Consider the following 16472-nt stretch of genomic DNA (forward strand, 5'->3'; position numbering starts at 1 on the left):
AAAATACAGATATATATGTACTTACACGTATATGTGTGCAATGAAAGCAATAGGTCTCGGATTAGAGTATAATTTGGTCGGTGTCCGTATATATTCACTGTCTTAATATCATTGTAAAATGAACCATAATTAAATCTATAAATATGTAAGTACTACAATAAAAAAGTTTTAGTAAAACATAGAACTTTATTCTTAATATATTATTAATTACATCTAAGTATATATTAAAAGAAAAAACCGGTCAAGTGCGAGTCGGACTCGCCCACCGAGGGTTCCGTACTTTTTAGTATTTGTTGTTATAGCGGCAACAGAAAATACAACTGTCTGTAAAAATTTCAACTGTGTAGCTATCACGGTTCATGAGATACAGCCTGGTGACAGACAGACGGACAGTGGAGTCTTAGTAATAGGGTCCCGTTTTTACCCTTTGGGTACGGAACCCTAAAAAGTGTCCACACCCGCATAAAAAACAACTTCTTACAAGTACTATAAGATCAATTACATATTTAAAAAACGATTAGGTAATACAAAACAATGAAACAATGAAATTGAAAGATAATGAAAGTTGTGTATGCCCAGTTAAGTTTGTAAAGCGGCGCTGAGGCTGAGATATCAGAGGTCATAGCGGTCGTTGTTGGAATACTTGTCATGTACAGAATGGCTCGGCTTTTAATTAAAGCTCAAGTAATTTAGAGGGCCAGGGCGTGTTCGAATACGCCACGCGTGGCCGTGTATTAGGTACAATCTTCTGCATACTCATTTGGAAATGTTTAAACAGCGAGGTAGATCGGGAGAGGGGCGCGGGGCGGGCGATAGTTAGTTCTACAGATAAATTAGTAACGCAGTTGTACGGATATGGATATATCTACCCCGCGAGCCAATTCCGCGGGACGGGGTGATTCCTCTTAAATTGAACAACTTTCTGACCGAACTCTCACTTTTGCAAGTGTTCAAAGTAATGACATGTAAAAAGCATATTGCCCACTTAATTGGTATTTATATTTGACATGAGTTGAACTTTATTCTTCGTAAATTACGCAATGCATTTTTTTAATGGTGTTTAACTTAGATGTCTGATTATTATACATAGAGGCCCTAATACTTTAGCTATTTATGTAACAAGTGCGAAAATCATTTTTAAGCACGTGTATCATACAATGTTTTACTATGCATTGTGCGAGTAAACAAAAAAAACATATAATGGCAAATAAGTTTAATTATTAAAAAATTTAAAACGAAAAGCACTAGTGCGGAAAAGTGCTCTTTTCCGCACTAGTACAAGACAGTTAATGTATTGCTTGCTTCGCTTGCATTTTAAGAAGTTATAACAAATAAATTTGTATTAACTATATCTGCCAAGTTAAACCAGTTTGACAGCACTGGCTTCCCTCGAATGCGGCTGACCCAGTAGCACCATATGTACTGTAAAAAAAAATTAAAGCAAAAAGCACTAGTGCGGAAAAGTAGTACTTTCCGCATGTTATGGCTCCGTAGGAAACGCACTTTTTGAGCACATGCATTGTAAATATAGTTTTCATTTTCATACTAACTGCCCTTCGAATAATGTGGTCGTATCAATAGTTATTTGTGTAACAAGAGAGGAAAGTTGGTTTTTCTTGCGAGTGTTGATTTTGAGTCCCGAGAAAGCGAGAAAGTTAGAATCTTGAGCGTAACGAGGGACTCAAAAACACGAGATGTAAAATAACTTTGCTCTCGTGTGACACATAATTTTTCACCTCAGTAGTGAGAACATATTAAAGGTTAAAATTTATTTCGAATTACACAGAATAGTGTAGAAAAAAAACGAATTTGTAATAGGTATGAAGTGGCAGTTCATGGCCTTCACTAAATTAAAAAGCTACTTAGTTTCACTCCCTGGACTGGATGAAATAAAATAAAAAATAAAATACCTCTGTTAGTTGTTCTGATATGATAGATTTTGTCTTTTTAGGGTTCCGTACCCAAAGGGTAAAAACGGGACCCTATTACTAAGACTCCACTGTCCGTCTGTCCTTTTGTCTGTCTGTCTGTCTGTCCGTCTGTCTGTCACCAGGCTGTATCTCATTAACCGTGATAGCCAGACAGTTGAAATTTTTACAGATGATGTATTTCTGTTGCCGCTATAAAAAAAATACTAAAAACAGAATAAAGTAAATATTTAAGTGGGGCTCCCATGCAACAAACCTGATTTTTTTGCCGTTTTATGCGTAATGATACGGAACCCTGTGTTTTTTTACAAACACAAATGACAAATTAAGACAAACAAACTTGATTGGATTGACTAACTTTTTGTTTAAGTAGTTTTGTACTAAGTAGTTTTGTAATTGTCAACAATTTCTGTAAACCAACATCCTATATCTTTGAGATGTGATATGTAAAATTTGAGCGGAGCAGCGCACACCTATTATGAAATTTGTGCTCACAGACAAGCCGGACACACACACATGCGCCCAGTAGTGGGCTCGGACTTAGGTGGCTATCGGGGGAGGGCGCGTTCGAATACTTGCGACTCTCTCCCCGGCTTAAATTCCCATATTAATATGTATCTTCTTTACGCGTGGATTTGAGAACGCGGAACGCCGATGGTGCCCGTAATTATATTGTGGTCAGTTAAGTATGTTACCCTTTTTAATGCCAGATAATTTATAAGATAACTTTTAGAATATTTAAGCTAATTTTAAGTTGTTTCAGATATTGATTTGATAAAAATCTATTCTTAAAACTTGTTTTCTATAATATAACTATAATACTGTAATGTTCGTATCGAATTATTTACATATTTTCTCGGTTATTTGTCGTGCGTTGTGTGCTGAGATTGCTGAGAATTATTGAGGAGTGTCTTTTCAAAAGGGTTTATTTCTCTATGAAAAAACCATACAAAAATAAGCCTTGTGTGTCTTTTCACAAGGCTTATTTTTGTATGGTTTTCATAGAGAAATAAACCCTTTTGAAAAGAAACTCCTTAATTAATTGTTTTAAAGTTGTAATTAAGTGAGAAAATAAAATTTAATTATTACATTTATGTTAACATTAGGTAACTGTATTTTTAATTACTAAATATTGATCGATAATGGTTCACCTTTTAATCTCTTCGACATTTTTAAGCCTCTACGTAATAATTTCGCTGTACGCTTGGACTTTCACGAGGCTACGGCGCGGCGTAGCGCTAATACGATAGTTTACTTGTCAGTACTCGTACTCGTACTCGTAGCATCGCCTCATTACTCATTCATTACATTGCTACGAGCGGATTACTTTATAAACATCATTTCATGGGTAGAAACATTGTATGATTTAATGAATAATTTTAAAAACACCTTCATGACCAGCAAATAAATATATATAAATAAATAATAAAATAAATAAGTAAGCTTAGAGTGCTCACTCCATACATCAGTTTCCTTACTTACTAAATAATAAGTTAAATTGTATGGGAGGTATGGTATGGTAAATTATTATTATTAGTAAGTTAAAATCTCTCTTAAAACTTAATACTCTTACTTATTAAGCTTATTAATATTCATTACGAATAAGTTTTCGCCAAGTTCGCTTATAACTAATTATAAATGAGTTTCTAAGTATCTATGAGTGAGCACTAAGCTTTAAACTGAAATAAATGTCATATACGAAGGAAAAAATGACCAAAGCCTCCATTGTCCAGAATAGAGTGAATAGGCTGAGTGAGATAGTGTGAATAGTAGCGTGTCTATTTGAAAAAAACACAAATTAAAATATTCTCAAAAAATAATTAAATTTTTGCTTAGAGCACTCTAAGCGTACTTATTTTTCTATGCCTTAATAAAAAAAACCGGCCAAGTGCGAGTTGGACTCGCGCACGAAGGGTTCCGTACCATTACGCAAAAAACGGCAAAAAAACACGTTTGTTGTATGGGAGCCTCTCATAAATATTTATTTTATTCTATTTTTAGTATTTGTTGTTATAGCGGCAACAGAAATATATCATCTGTGAAAATTTCAACTGTCGAGCTATCACGGTTCATCAGATACAGCCTGGTGGCAGACGGACAGACAAACATACAGCGAAGCCTTAGTAATAGGGTCCCGTTTTTACCCTTTGCGTACGGAACCCTAAAAATAGCCCCATTAAAAGAAACACGCATAACACGCATTGTATATTGCGTTATGTAACTCATCGCATCAAAAAACATTAAGTTGTGGCCTGAAACCAACATTGCGCGGGTCCGACTTATGAAACCAACATTGCGCGGGTCCGACTCATGAAACCTACATTGCGCGGGTCCGACTCATGAAACATACATTGCGCGGGTCCGACTTATTTTCGACCGATTACTGGTTGAACAAGAAATAATATTCTTATGAGTGTAAATTGGAGTATAATCTTATTAAATGATGTGAGACCTAATATAGTATAAATTAGATAGACTGGGGGCGTAAAGATAAACAATTAGGTAATCTAGATAATGTGGAAAGCGACAACGACCCGAATAAACATGTTATTTTATAGAACACATTTTACACTGACCTATTAAAATGCGCAAATTTACGTTGTTTATTTACCTACGTTTTTTTTAAGGCCAGAAAGCAATTTAATGACAAAGTAAAAACAAATCCGAATATATGCTGACAGATTTTTTCCATGCGCATCTAAATTAGGAAATTTCTGTTAATAATTAATTGGCGCAAAAAGGATTGTCAGTCGAGGTTGGACAGCGTAGCAACCCCATTTTCAGTGGGTAATTGAAAAGGGTAGCATAGTTGTTAAAAATTCAATAGGCTAAACTGTCTTAAACTCCGTCAACGTCACGCGTCCGCCGAGCGCTGCTGCGGCGAGGTCTCGGCCGCGGCATGTTACACGCTCATTTACATTCACGACTCTGCCTCTATTCACGAGTGTTACCGATAGCTATTTTCTGTTTATATACTTACATATTCCAGATACTATCACTTTAGTATGAAGCAAGGTAGAGTGAGACTACTCAATCTATGAAAAACTTGCTTTTAAACAAAACCCAATGTATTAACATTGGACTATGGTACTGTCAAATTTGTATCGAAGATGTAAACACAAGTTTTATAAATACATTTATGGGTGTAACAATATTTTCGTACAATTTTACGGACGGTCTAAAATTATTTAGGTACAAAATTATCTCGCGGTGTAAAAGGCCACATGTCGACCGAGGCAGCATTATTCGTCTCGTTTTGTAGAGTACCTACTAATTAGAAAGAGGTAGTTTAAACAATTTGGACTGGCGTGGTAAGATCCTATACACGGTGGCTAAAAAATAAGTGCATTCCCATTGCCAGGGAGGTTTTGGGATTATACTGAGCAACTTTTACTATGGGACCAACCACGAAATCGCAAAAATAAAATTACCCTCCCATAGAAAATGGACCAGCCAAAATGTATGAAACAGACAAATTTTCCCATTGTTCCATAGTAAAAGTTGCTCATTATAATCCCAAAACCTCCCTGGCAACGGGAATGCACTTATTTTCTAGCTACCGTGTATAGGTACTATTCCCATTAACTGAATAAAATTGAACCCGAACTAAAAAGCCAAGAGGAAAGTGCATCGAGTTAAAAAAAAAAAACAACTTGTGTCAAGAATGTAGTCTAGTCGACGAGTTCAAAATGGTGAAAAATAGAGATACTTCTCCTAAAAATAAGTGTGCATTGGATTCGGAATGATGTAAAGAAAAATGAATGAAAACATTTCAAAAGTTATAGACAAAAAAATGCGGAATGTATCTAAATAGAATTCTATAACTTTGGATTCAATTGGCGTAAAGGACATTTTCGCGAAAATGAGTTATATATACAGTTTTGTTCACAATTCCAAGCGCTTTCGTTCTGTACAGTTAAAATTTCGATCTCTTAAAAAGTTGGCTTTACGACACAGTTTTTACACCATGAGCTTGTAAAAACAGCTTAGCTCAAGGGACGTAAAAGACCAGTTATAAATTAAAAGTTTAAAGATATTATCGTAAAGGTTACCGTTAAATATAAATCCCAACAAAAACATTTTCATGTAAAATGTTGCCAAGACGAAACCATAAGGCTCGCACTGTCAAAAAGTTATCAGATCTCTTGTAAAGCCAAGCTACTAACTCTACAAGCCCTAACTTCACAAACTCTACATCTTTGTCAAAATATGTGGCGTGGCCGTTTCGCTACCGTCACGTGGACGTAAGGTGAAAAACTGATCCACTATTCATTATTTTTTATTATACAATAGCTCTTATAGTAACGAAACGGCCAAGCCACATAATTTCTCCCTTCATTTGTCTTGATGATTTTTCATATCGTTTAGTCAAGATGGCCGTAAATGACATATTTTACTATTGATTGTTTTACTTGCCCTTTACGACCCGCCCTAAAAATGATTATACCATAAGTATATAAAGCGAACAAGGTTGTAAAGGATTTATGTCGTTTACTTCCACAAATTAGTTTCTAAATTTAAAACAAATAACATAAACATAGTGGTGTATAATATCAAATAAATAGTTTTCTGGGACCTTTATTACTATAATGCCGAAGTCCCAAGCTCTGCGCTATCTAACTCACTGGCGGCCGGTGCTAATAATGTTGATCCCATCATTCAAGAAGAGGATGACAGTGGTTCGTGGAAAACTGCTAAAAGTAGGAAATCCAAGCGATACTTCTCGCTGCGTGGCACGGCGGGACCAGGAGTAACATCCCTTAAAGGTGTAGAACAGCGTAAGTACTTGCAATTGTGGAACATGCTGTCTGGTCCTGATGAAATACGTACTTACTTGCAAGATCTTTGCCCTGAAGGGTCATGCACCGTGGATAAACTAAAGCCCAAAGGTGATTACAAATCATTTAAAATTGGAATAGCGAGTAAGTACTTTGATAAATGCTTATCGACGGATGTGTGGCCTCATAATGCGAGAATTAAGGAATGGTCCTTTCGTCGACCCCCGGAGCGAAGAACATAATACTCCTGCATCCGGGGGCAAGCGACTCTCACTCAATGGCAAAGCCCACCATCCATATCATTTATCAAAATGTAAGAGGTCTTAATACGAAGCTGAATTATTTTCGACACAATTTCCTTGCTTCAAACACAGACATCGTTGCAGTCACCGAATCATTTTTGACAGAGTCTGTCGAGTATACTGAAATTGTTAGCGCTGGCTGGAGCTTGCTTCGACGTGACCGGGTCACCAGCACTCGCGGTGGAGGGGTACTGCTCGCCTCCCGTCCTGGTATTAAGGCAACGAGGCGCTCTGAGCTGGAAACCGCTGGTGGTGAAGATCTCTGGGCTACGTTGAAGATTGGTGATGCTCGTGTTCACGTTTGTGTAGTCTATATACCTCCGAGTGCTGCGGACGATGTGTATATGTCGTGGTTTAACAAAGTTGAATCGGTAATCGAATCGCTAAACGACAGCGTAATTATTTTGGGAGACCTTAATCTTAATCCTTTGCATACTTCTCAGAGTCTCTTAAATTATTATTGTTATTTTCTTGCTGTTTGTGGTCTGACCGAGTGTAATGAAATTGAAAATGTCTGTAAAAGTAAGCTTGACGTGGTGCTTGTGACAGAGCGAGTTCAAGTTACCGGTGTTAGGGAAATTAATGGGGGCGGACTCGTACCCAAGCGCGATGCTTACCACCCGCCTATTGATATATTCGTCTGCCTTGACCGTAGTCGCGCGGGGGCCGCGCCTGATTTCGTTGATCCAAGCAACATAGACTCTGAAATGGACTGGGATTTTGCTAAGGGTGACTACAGCTTGCTTTATAACCTCGTATCAAAAGTGTCCTGGCAGGAGGTCCTGGCAGAACAGGACGTTGACAAAGCTGTCGACATCTTTTATAATATTGTATACGGTCTGTTTGATAAAATATTTCCTAGGAAAAGGCGACCTAAGAAACGTTCTCGCCGCTATCCGGTTTGGTTCAGTAAAGATCTTATTAGCGACATTACTCGGAAAGCCACACTTCATAAGAAATGGAAAAGGACTAATGATGTCGCTGTATACAATGAATTTTCCAAATTGCGTGCTGACATAAAGCGGCGAATAGGCAATGCCTATAACTGTTACGTCAATGACCTGCAAGCCAATATATGTTTTAATCCCCGCGCTTTTTGGGGGCATGTAAAAAGTCGAAGGGTGGCTTTGAGTCGTGCGTCAGCTATGAAGGACAGGAGCATGTTGGAAAGGACGCGGCTGATGCATTTGCAAAGTTCTTTTCCAGCGTGTTCTTGTCGGATAAACCGTCACTAGACTGTAATGCTGTACTTTTGCATGACACATCCTGCTCTGCAAACTATGTGCACATCAGTCTTATAACACTACGTGACGTTGAGACAGCTATAAGGAAACTTTAACCTCGTAGTTCTGTAGGGCCAGATAAAGTTCCCGCCTACATACTAAAAGGATGTAAAGTGTACTTTCTCCTGCCCTTAGTGCATTTATTTAACTTGTCGCTTGCGATGGGCATCTATCCTGAACGATGGAAACTGTCACGAGTTACCCCGATCCCTAAATCAAACGACACTTCTCGTGTAGATAACTATCGACCCATAGCCATACTTTCATCCTTGGCAAAACTTTATGAATCTGTCCTGAAAACACTGATTTCACCCCAACTGAAGTCATTCCTCGGTAACGCGCAGCATGGCTTTAGATCGAGGCGATCAGTGGACACCAACCTTTTGACAACCACGAGTATTATCTCTGAGCACTTAGATAAAGGTACACAGGTTGATGTTCTCTATTTCGATTTTAAGAAAGCTTTTGATCGGGTCGATAATGACGTGTTGCTCGGTAAGCTCTGCAGGATTGGCTTCTCGCCTCGGTTACTTAAATTGTTCGCCAGCTACATGTGTGGTAGGAAGCAAATCGTGAGACATGGTTGCTTTATTTCAACACTCTACTCAATCAGGGGTCAGTCAAGGATCTATCCTAGGGCCTCTGCTATTCGACATTATGATCAATGATCTTGACTTAGTTTTGAAACATGCTATGTGCCTCCTTTACGCAGACGACCTTAAGCTCATCTATGGTGTCAAAGAAATGGTTGATTGCGAAGCGTTGCAGGAGGATATTAACTCGGTCCTGCAATGGAGTGCCGCGAACAAAATGCTATTTAACGTGGCTAAATGTTGCGTAATGTCCTTCACTCGCTCGTCAAATCCACTTATAGCCCGATATGTGCTTGGGTCCGAAGCCATAACTCGTGTGACAAACTGTAAGGGACGTCGGTGTTATTTTTGACACATCCCTTACTTTCCATGATGAAGGATTAGTGGATAAAAAAACACAGATAGTAAACAAAATTACACGTTATTGTATAAAAAGTTAAAAATATTACCTTCGTGAAAAATTACAGCTTTAATAGAAAAACATTACGTAATTTCAGGTTAAGTACAAAACGGAAATGTACATATATGTAGAATATAATACTAATAATTAATACGGCCAAAGAACTCGCAAACACCTATTACCTAAGATTTTAAATCAATTACACAAATCGATTGAACAATGTAATGTAGCAGTAAACAGATATTCAAAAAAAGATTGATATCAATACTCTTAGATAATATATTACATAGTATATATTATTACTTCTAATGATGTTAGTCTATACAAATGGTGGGTACTGGGTAGGCAGGTGTAGATAATTTTTTCATCTCACGAAAGCGACATAGCTACAATTAAATACTATAATAACCGGTTCAAGGTCATGTCCTTCGTCAGATGAAATAAGTACACACGATAGCTATTAAGTATTAAAAACGGCACCAAATATAATGACCACCAAAAAATACTTTGGTACAAATACTTTGGTGTAAATAGAGAAATCTCTTTCACAAAAAAAAAATACTAAACACCAAAAAAATAAGGTCTAAAATTACAAAACTACCACCTGCTTAAATCACGACTGCACTTCAAATTGTATTCAAACACCAAAAATCATGAATGATCACCAAATATAATGAATGACCACCAAATCTTGAAGAGCAAATTAATGCGATATTTTTACCTAAATAAACAGCTATGATTACCAAAAAATTTATACATATTACCAAATAAAGTAAAATGATGCCAAAATTACTAGCCCCTCCCGCTCAACCCCCCGTACCCCGCACCGTACGTTAGAACTGCGACCCTTACAAAAACAAAATGCTACTATAAAAGTGGGTTAGGTTAGGTTAGTACGAGATGATAACTATTTGCACATTTTTATTAAAATGTGGTAAAAATTTTGTTGGTACCTATTTATTATTTTTGGGTTCACAATTATTAATTAGGAGTCATTTGCTTTAATGCGATAGCAAAATTAAAAAATTTGTTTACAATTTCACATTAAAATGGAGTTCTAATTTTGGTAATCATTATAGGTAAGTATTTTTGGGTTTACAATGATTAGTTTGGAGTCATTTGCTTTAATAGGATAACAAGATTAAAATTTATAGTTATAATTTCACATTAAAATGGAGTTCTAAGTTTGGTGATGATTTACTATTTTTGGATTAATAATGATTATTTTGGTGTTATTTGTTTTAAATGGATAAAACAAATTTGGTAATCATTTCTCATTATATAGGAGTTCTTATTTTGGTGATCATTCATTATTTTTGGTGGTAAAAACGACTTTTTTGGTGTTAAATTTTACTAAACCTGGTGATCTGTTAAATACATGCCTTAAAAAACTATTATTGTTAAACTAACTTGCTAACTATTAAACTAACTATTACCTTAAACTAACTTGTTAATAAATATAAATAATGAGTAAACCTATAGTTATTTGTTATACAAGGGTGCAAAGTTGTATTTTACCCGCGAGTGTGGAATTGAAACACGAGCAAGCGAAAGGATTCTATAGTTGAATCACGAGCGAAGCGAGTGGTTCTAAAATAGAATCCTGAGCGTAGCGAGTGTATCAACACACGAGAACTAAAATACATTTGCACCCGTGTGTAACACAAAACTTTTCCCCTCACTATAGCGAGGAAAGTGCAACATCCACAGGCGTTATAGATCATCTTCATCACTGGAATCACTCATTTTTTTACGATAATACGATATTATAACAGAAAACTCTGGAAGTTGTGTATTTTTTTTACGTGTCTGAGAAGATGTCGCGTTTTGAAATTGCATCGACTCACCTTGTGCGTTCAGAATTACATTCAACATCATTTAAAAAAACAAATGTTTCTTATGGAATTTAAGGTTTATGACTTAAAATCATTAAATAAAGCTAAATTTGGTATTTTTATTAAATTCTCAAACAATTTATTTAATGATAATTAATATCGAACGAACCATTATTATGAGCGTTTTACGTTTTGTTATCTGTCAAAAGCTACTTAAACACGCTCCATCCAAGGTCAAATTACTTTCCCCACTAGTGGATAAAATGCGTTTTTCCCCACTTGTTTTAAAGGATAAAAGACGGCTTTCCGAGCTAGTGAGGGGCAAAGTATATTTTATACCTTCAGTTGGTTCTGTACTCTGTATAAAGTTATAACAAGAAAGTAGGTGAGTACCTACATATAAAATTGAGAGCGCATTATTCACCAACAAACTGTCTTCAGTTTGGCGAAAATATTGTATGTACCTATTGTATTGTATTGTTTTTATTTTGGAAAAAAAAATGGAACGCATGATTTTGGACACCGCTTTGCGTGCGTTAGAACGCTTGCGTACATCAAGCGGTCAGCGGTCAAATAGTAACAATGCCATGTAGGTAACAAGTAACAAGTAAATACACGGTTTGTTCATTCTATATTATATCCTCGAAATGAGGGGTTATCGAAATCTAATTTTTAAAGGACCCAGGTTCAGGTTCTATATTTTTTACCGGTGCTGGGTATGTTACTTATTAATGCCAAATTTAAATAAAATTCATTATTCCCTTGAAAGTTATTTAAATTAGTAATTATTCCATCCACCCTTGCATTTAATAACAGCCTTTATTCCGGATCAGAAATCTGACTGATCATAATAGATCAGATCAGAGTATATGTCTACCCAATCCCATGGTGTATACTAGTGTGCGGCAGTGATCTGCACTGAAAAGAATGTAAAAATCAATATCACGTCAAGATTAGATTTTTGAACTTTTAATGTCGCTACTGGCGAGAGCAAAATTTTTAGTAAGTATAAGTACTTTACCTACGTCATTTAAAAAAGTGAGGACGTAAGCGGTTGCGTGTTGCGTATCGAGATATTAATACGAAATATTGCATATTATGAACGATACGAAAGTACCTATTGCAATCAAGTAACTATTTAATTGGGAACTGATAAACTAAGGAAAAAAATAACAAGTTTTAGGAAATTAAGTACCTACTTAAAATATGATTTGCATTGTCAGTAGTAGGCCAATTAAATTAGTTTTTTTTTTAATTTGGTCCTAAATGCGTGTAATCCAAGTTTGCTCATTCCCAGCATTTTTTACTTGTAGCGCGAACACGGTACGTCTGACTGCGTCTGACGGAAAATTTGTTCTAATCATGATGGAAATTGATATCTGAGTATCCGAAAGGTACCCTTATACGAACACGTAGTCAGTTTGTAAAAAATGGCCGCCACTTTGAATTTTGAATTTCTTCTTTCAAAGGGTAAAAACGGGGCCCTATTATAAGGGTTTCGTACCCAAAGGGTAAAAACGGGACCCTATTACTAAGACTCCACTGTCTGTCTGTCCGTCGGTCTGTCTATCACGAGGCTGTATCTCATGAACCGTGATAGCTATACAGTTGAAATTTTCACAGATGATGTATTTCTGTTGCCGCTAAAAAGGACGGATCCCTCTGTGGGCGAGTCCGACACGCACCTGTCCGGTTTATTTACGATAGTATTTTTATTTAGATAGTACGAAGTAGTTATTTACGATACAAGTGCGGAAAAGAGGAAATTCGAAACGACTGGCGAAAAAATAAAACACGACCGCAGGGAGTGTTTTAAATCGACACGAGTTGTGAAAAGTATTTACTAAACTGACCATATATAATGTACTCGTAGTCAATTGTTTCGGTGTTTTAGAACACTGAAAAAGTGCTGGGTGCCAGAAAGAACGAGTTATGTATTTGCAAAACATTTCAAGTCGTAATTTACTGTCAAAGGCTTATCTTGGAAGCACATATCATCATAATCGGTGGTGTCGTTCTTCCAGGGAGACTATACGTTAATGCCTCCACGGTAGGTATACTGTGTGGAGACTGTTCGAATCCATTTACTGCTCTAAATTATGCGTAAAACGTCCATTTGACGCTCACCCCTCTTCCCTCTTATCGCTTGGACAGGAACGGACGGGGAGCCTCGGGCGGGGGTGCCGGACTAGGGCAAATTGGGGGGTTTACAACCCCCCTAAGGGAGGTCCGAAGTCCACCTCACCCTTTAGCTACCCTGAAGTTCCATCTCTCACACCTATAAATTCGGCACACACATTTCACCCCATCGGGTGGGGTGGCCCGTGGCGTCCCAATCCTTTCGGTGCGGCTATGTCACACTAGCTAGGAGGCCGCGTCGGTGACCTCCACTACAAATTAATATTCGGAAACGTTTCCGTTCGGATCGTTAATCATGGCTTTCTCTGCTCGTGATCTCGGCTCAGTTCATGTACTGCGGATCTTCACGCCATCAACTAGGCACGATTCCATCAAATCACCTACTGACCGAGTTCCTGCTTCACTTGATTTTGTTTATAGAAACACTTTATTTACAAGTATTAAGGCATAGCGTAGCACCGAGGTTTGCAATAGTAATACCGGCTACCCGAACCCCGAAATGCTGATACGAAATATACTGTTTGGGAACTCTCGGTACTTTTCACGACGTATTTCTGTTTGGTCAGAAAAATTCTACGTTATTGTTTAAGCGAACAGTCAGCCTAATTTGGTAAGGTAAGGTTATTGCTTTAACGAATTGAATTTAACGTTGTCAAGAATTCACGATGTCCCTTCTAAGTTGACATATTTAAGACGAAAGTCGATTTCCCGCGCGAAATCACCTTTTCATACAAACGTAGTCCTTCCTCATTTTCCTCTCTGAACATTATGTGAAATATTTTGACACCATTAGTGCATATCAACCATAGCTATGCCTACGTTTGATTTTCTTCGAATGTTTAATTGTTATAAGAGTTGTTGTTTTTTTACAATAATCAAAAAATCTAACGTAGGGGCATAGCTATGGTTAATATACATCATATTATGCAAAAATATTTTTCATAATGTCAATATCCAGAGAGGAAAATGGGGACTACGTTTGTATGAAGAAGCGGCCGTCCCCTTTCCTACTGTGTTAGGTTATGAAGTTAAAAGCCCAAAACCTTGTTGTAGTGTTATGAAGTTGAAAGAAACAAAAACTGGGTAGGTAGGTCGATATTTAAAACATCAAAGACGAACTACAAACTTGAAAATGAGTTTAACAATTAATTTACTCAGCAGCTACTAATTATTTTTGATGGTAGTAGCTTGGGCAGCACTGCACCTACCTATCGTATCGTAGGGTATCGGTCGGGTCGGTCGGGCGTAATGTAGGTAAGTAAATGTATGCCGCACGCTGGCTCACGACACGACACGACACGCAGCCGCACGGTGCACGGTGCACGGTGCGCGGCGCGGTGAAGTCCCCCGTAACGTAACCCCAGGTCGCGAACGCTGCACGCTAACTTCCTTTCAGTAATTAAGTTATTCATCATCATCTTCATCGCGTTGTCCCACCATTTTTTGCCACGGCTCATAAGAGCCTGGGGTCCGCTTGGCAACTAATCCCAAGAATTGGCGTAGGCACTAATTTTTACGAAATCGACTGCCACCTGACCTTCCAAACCAGAGGGGAAACTAGGGCTTGTTAGGATTAGTCCGGTTTCCTCACGATGTTTTCCTGGACGTGATTTTGTGCGCACTTGGCCGAGTTTGTACGTTAGCCTTTTAGCGTTGCAAGTTTCGCGCGCCATTATGTTTTGTTCGTTTCTCATTCCCGTTTTTTCTTGACTTTACTAGTTTACACACCCTCTTAAAATCGACATTTGCGCATTTTTTTATTAAAATTTATATTAAATTACTTTTTTTATGATTTCTGTAAAATGTCCAGAAACGAACATACTTGAACTAAAAAAATCGGTGTCTATGTACCAATCTATTAAATTACAAAATAATGAGTAAGAATTATAAGTATATTTAAAACGCTCATTTATTAAGTGACTTTATTTTAAATGGGAAGTTAATTGAAAATAAACTACCACATGTGTTACGAATTTATTGCTTTAAAAAAAAAAACAATGCAATGATTCTCAAAGTTACATTACAAGCTGCGGCCACTTTACGTTCAGGGGAGTGCCAAATCCGAAATACAAGTCAGCAGTTAATAAAGGGGCCCACTGACTATCAGTCCGCCGGACGATATCGCCCTGTCAGTTAGAACAAAAATTTGACAGTTCCAAGCAACTGACAGGCCGATATCGTCCGGCGGACTGATAGTCAGTGGGCCCCTTAAAAATTACAAATCCCTTGATACCTAAGTGTTAAACTATCAATCTTTAAAAAATGGTGTGACGGTTAGATAATATCTCGCACGAGACGAACGAGGGAAGCGAGCATGCCGCGGTAGCGGCTGGCGAGTGCGAGAAGCCATAAGTACCTTACTTTAATCGGTATTTTCATTATGCAATGTAAATTTGATTATTTAGAAATACTACTAGTAATATTTCTATTATAATCACTTCATTATGTAGTTTCGATAATAGTACCTAATGTTCTGTACTTTCCACATAAGACACTTGCTTGTTATCAATTTCTGAATATGATTACAATTTATACCCTTAAACCAATTATTTAAGGCCATTATACAAGGTGTTTCCTGTAACAGGAGCAATAAATTAAACTGGAGGCTGTACGCCTCAAACTGACCAACATTTGTTCAGCAACTTTTTAAAATTATGATATTTTTTGATTAAGTACCTTTTTCATACTAATTAAATATTATTTTCAATGTACGCTGCCACCTGTGTGTTTGACGTTACTTGTCACCCTTTAAACATAACAAATTTTGCAATACATTGCGTCTTAGAATAAACTTCAAAACAAAAGTTATTTTTAAAAGTTGCTGAACAAATGTTGGTCAGTTTGAGGAGTACAGCCTACAGCTTAATTTAATGCTCCTGTTAGAGGAAACACCCGGTATATGATTATTGACTATTATGTATACTCCAATTATGTATTCCAAGCTTATATAATTTAATATACATTGTGATTCATGCGACGTGAGCAGGACTTATCATATACTCCCAGTAAATGTTAATTGAACGTTCACCATCGTATTTAAATAAAACTACAAAATAAATTGTCATACTTGATTGAGATTCTATACGATTTTTCAAAAGTAACCATACTGATAACATTCAATTTGACACTCGTTATTAGATTTAGGGTTTCCTAGAATATGTAATAGTTTACTTCAATAAGCCACAGCTACGAAGTACTAGATCCCCCAAACCTG

Source organism: Cydia strobilella, chromosome Z (assembly GCF_947568885.1).
Source record: "Cydia strobilella chromosome Z, ilCydStro3.1, whole genome shotgun sequence".
NCBI classification, from domain to species: domain Eukaryota; kingdom Metazoa; phylum Arthropoda; class Insecta; order Lepidoptera; family Tortricidae; genus Cydia; species Cydia strobilella.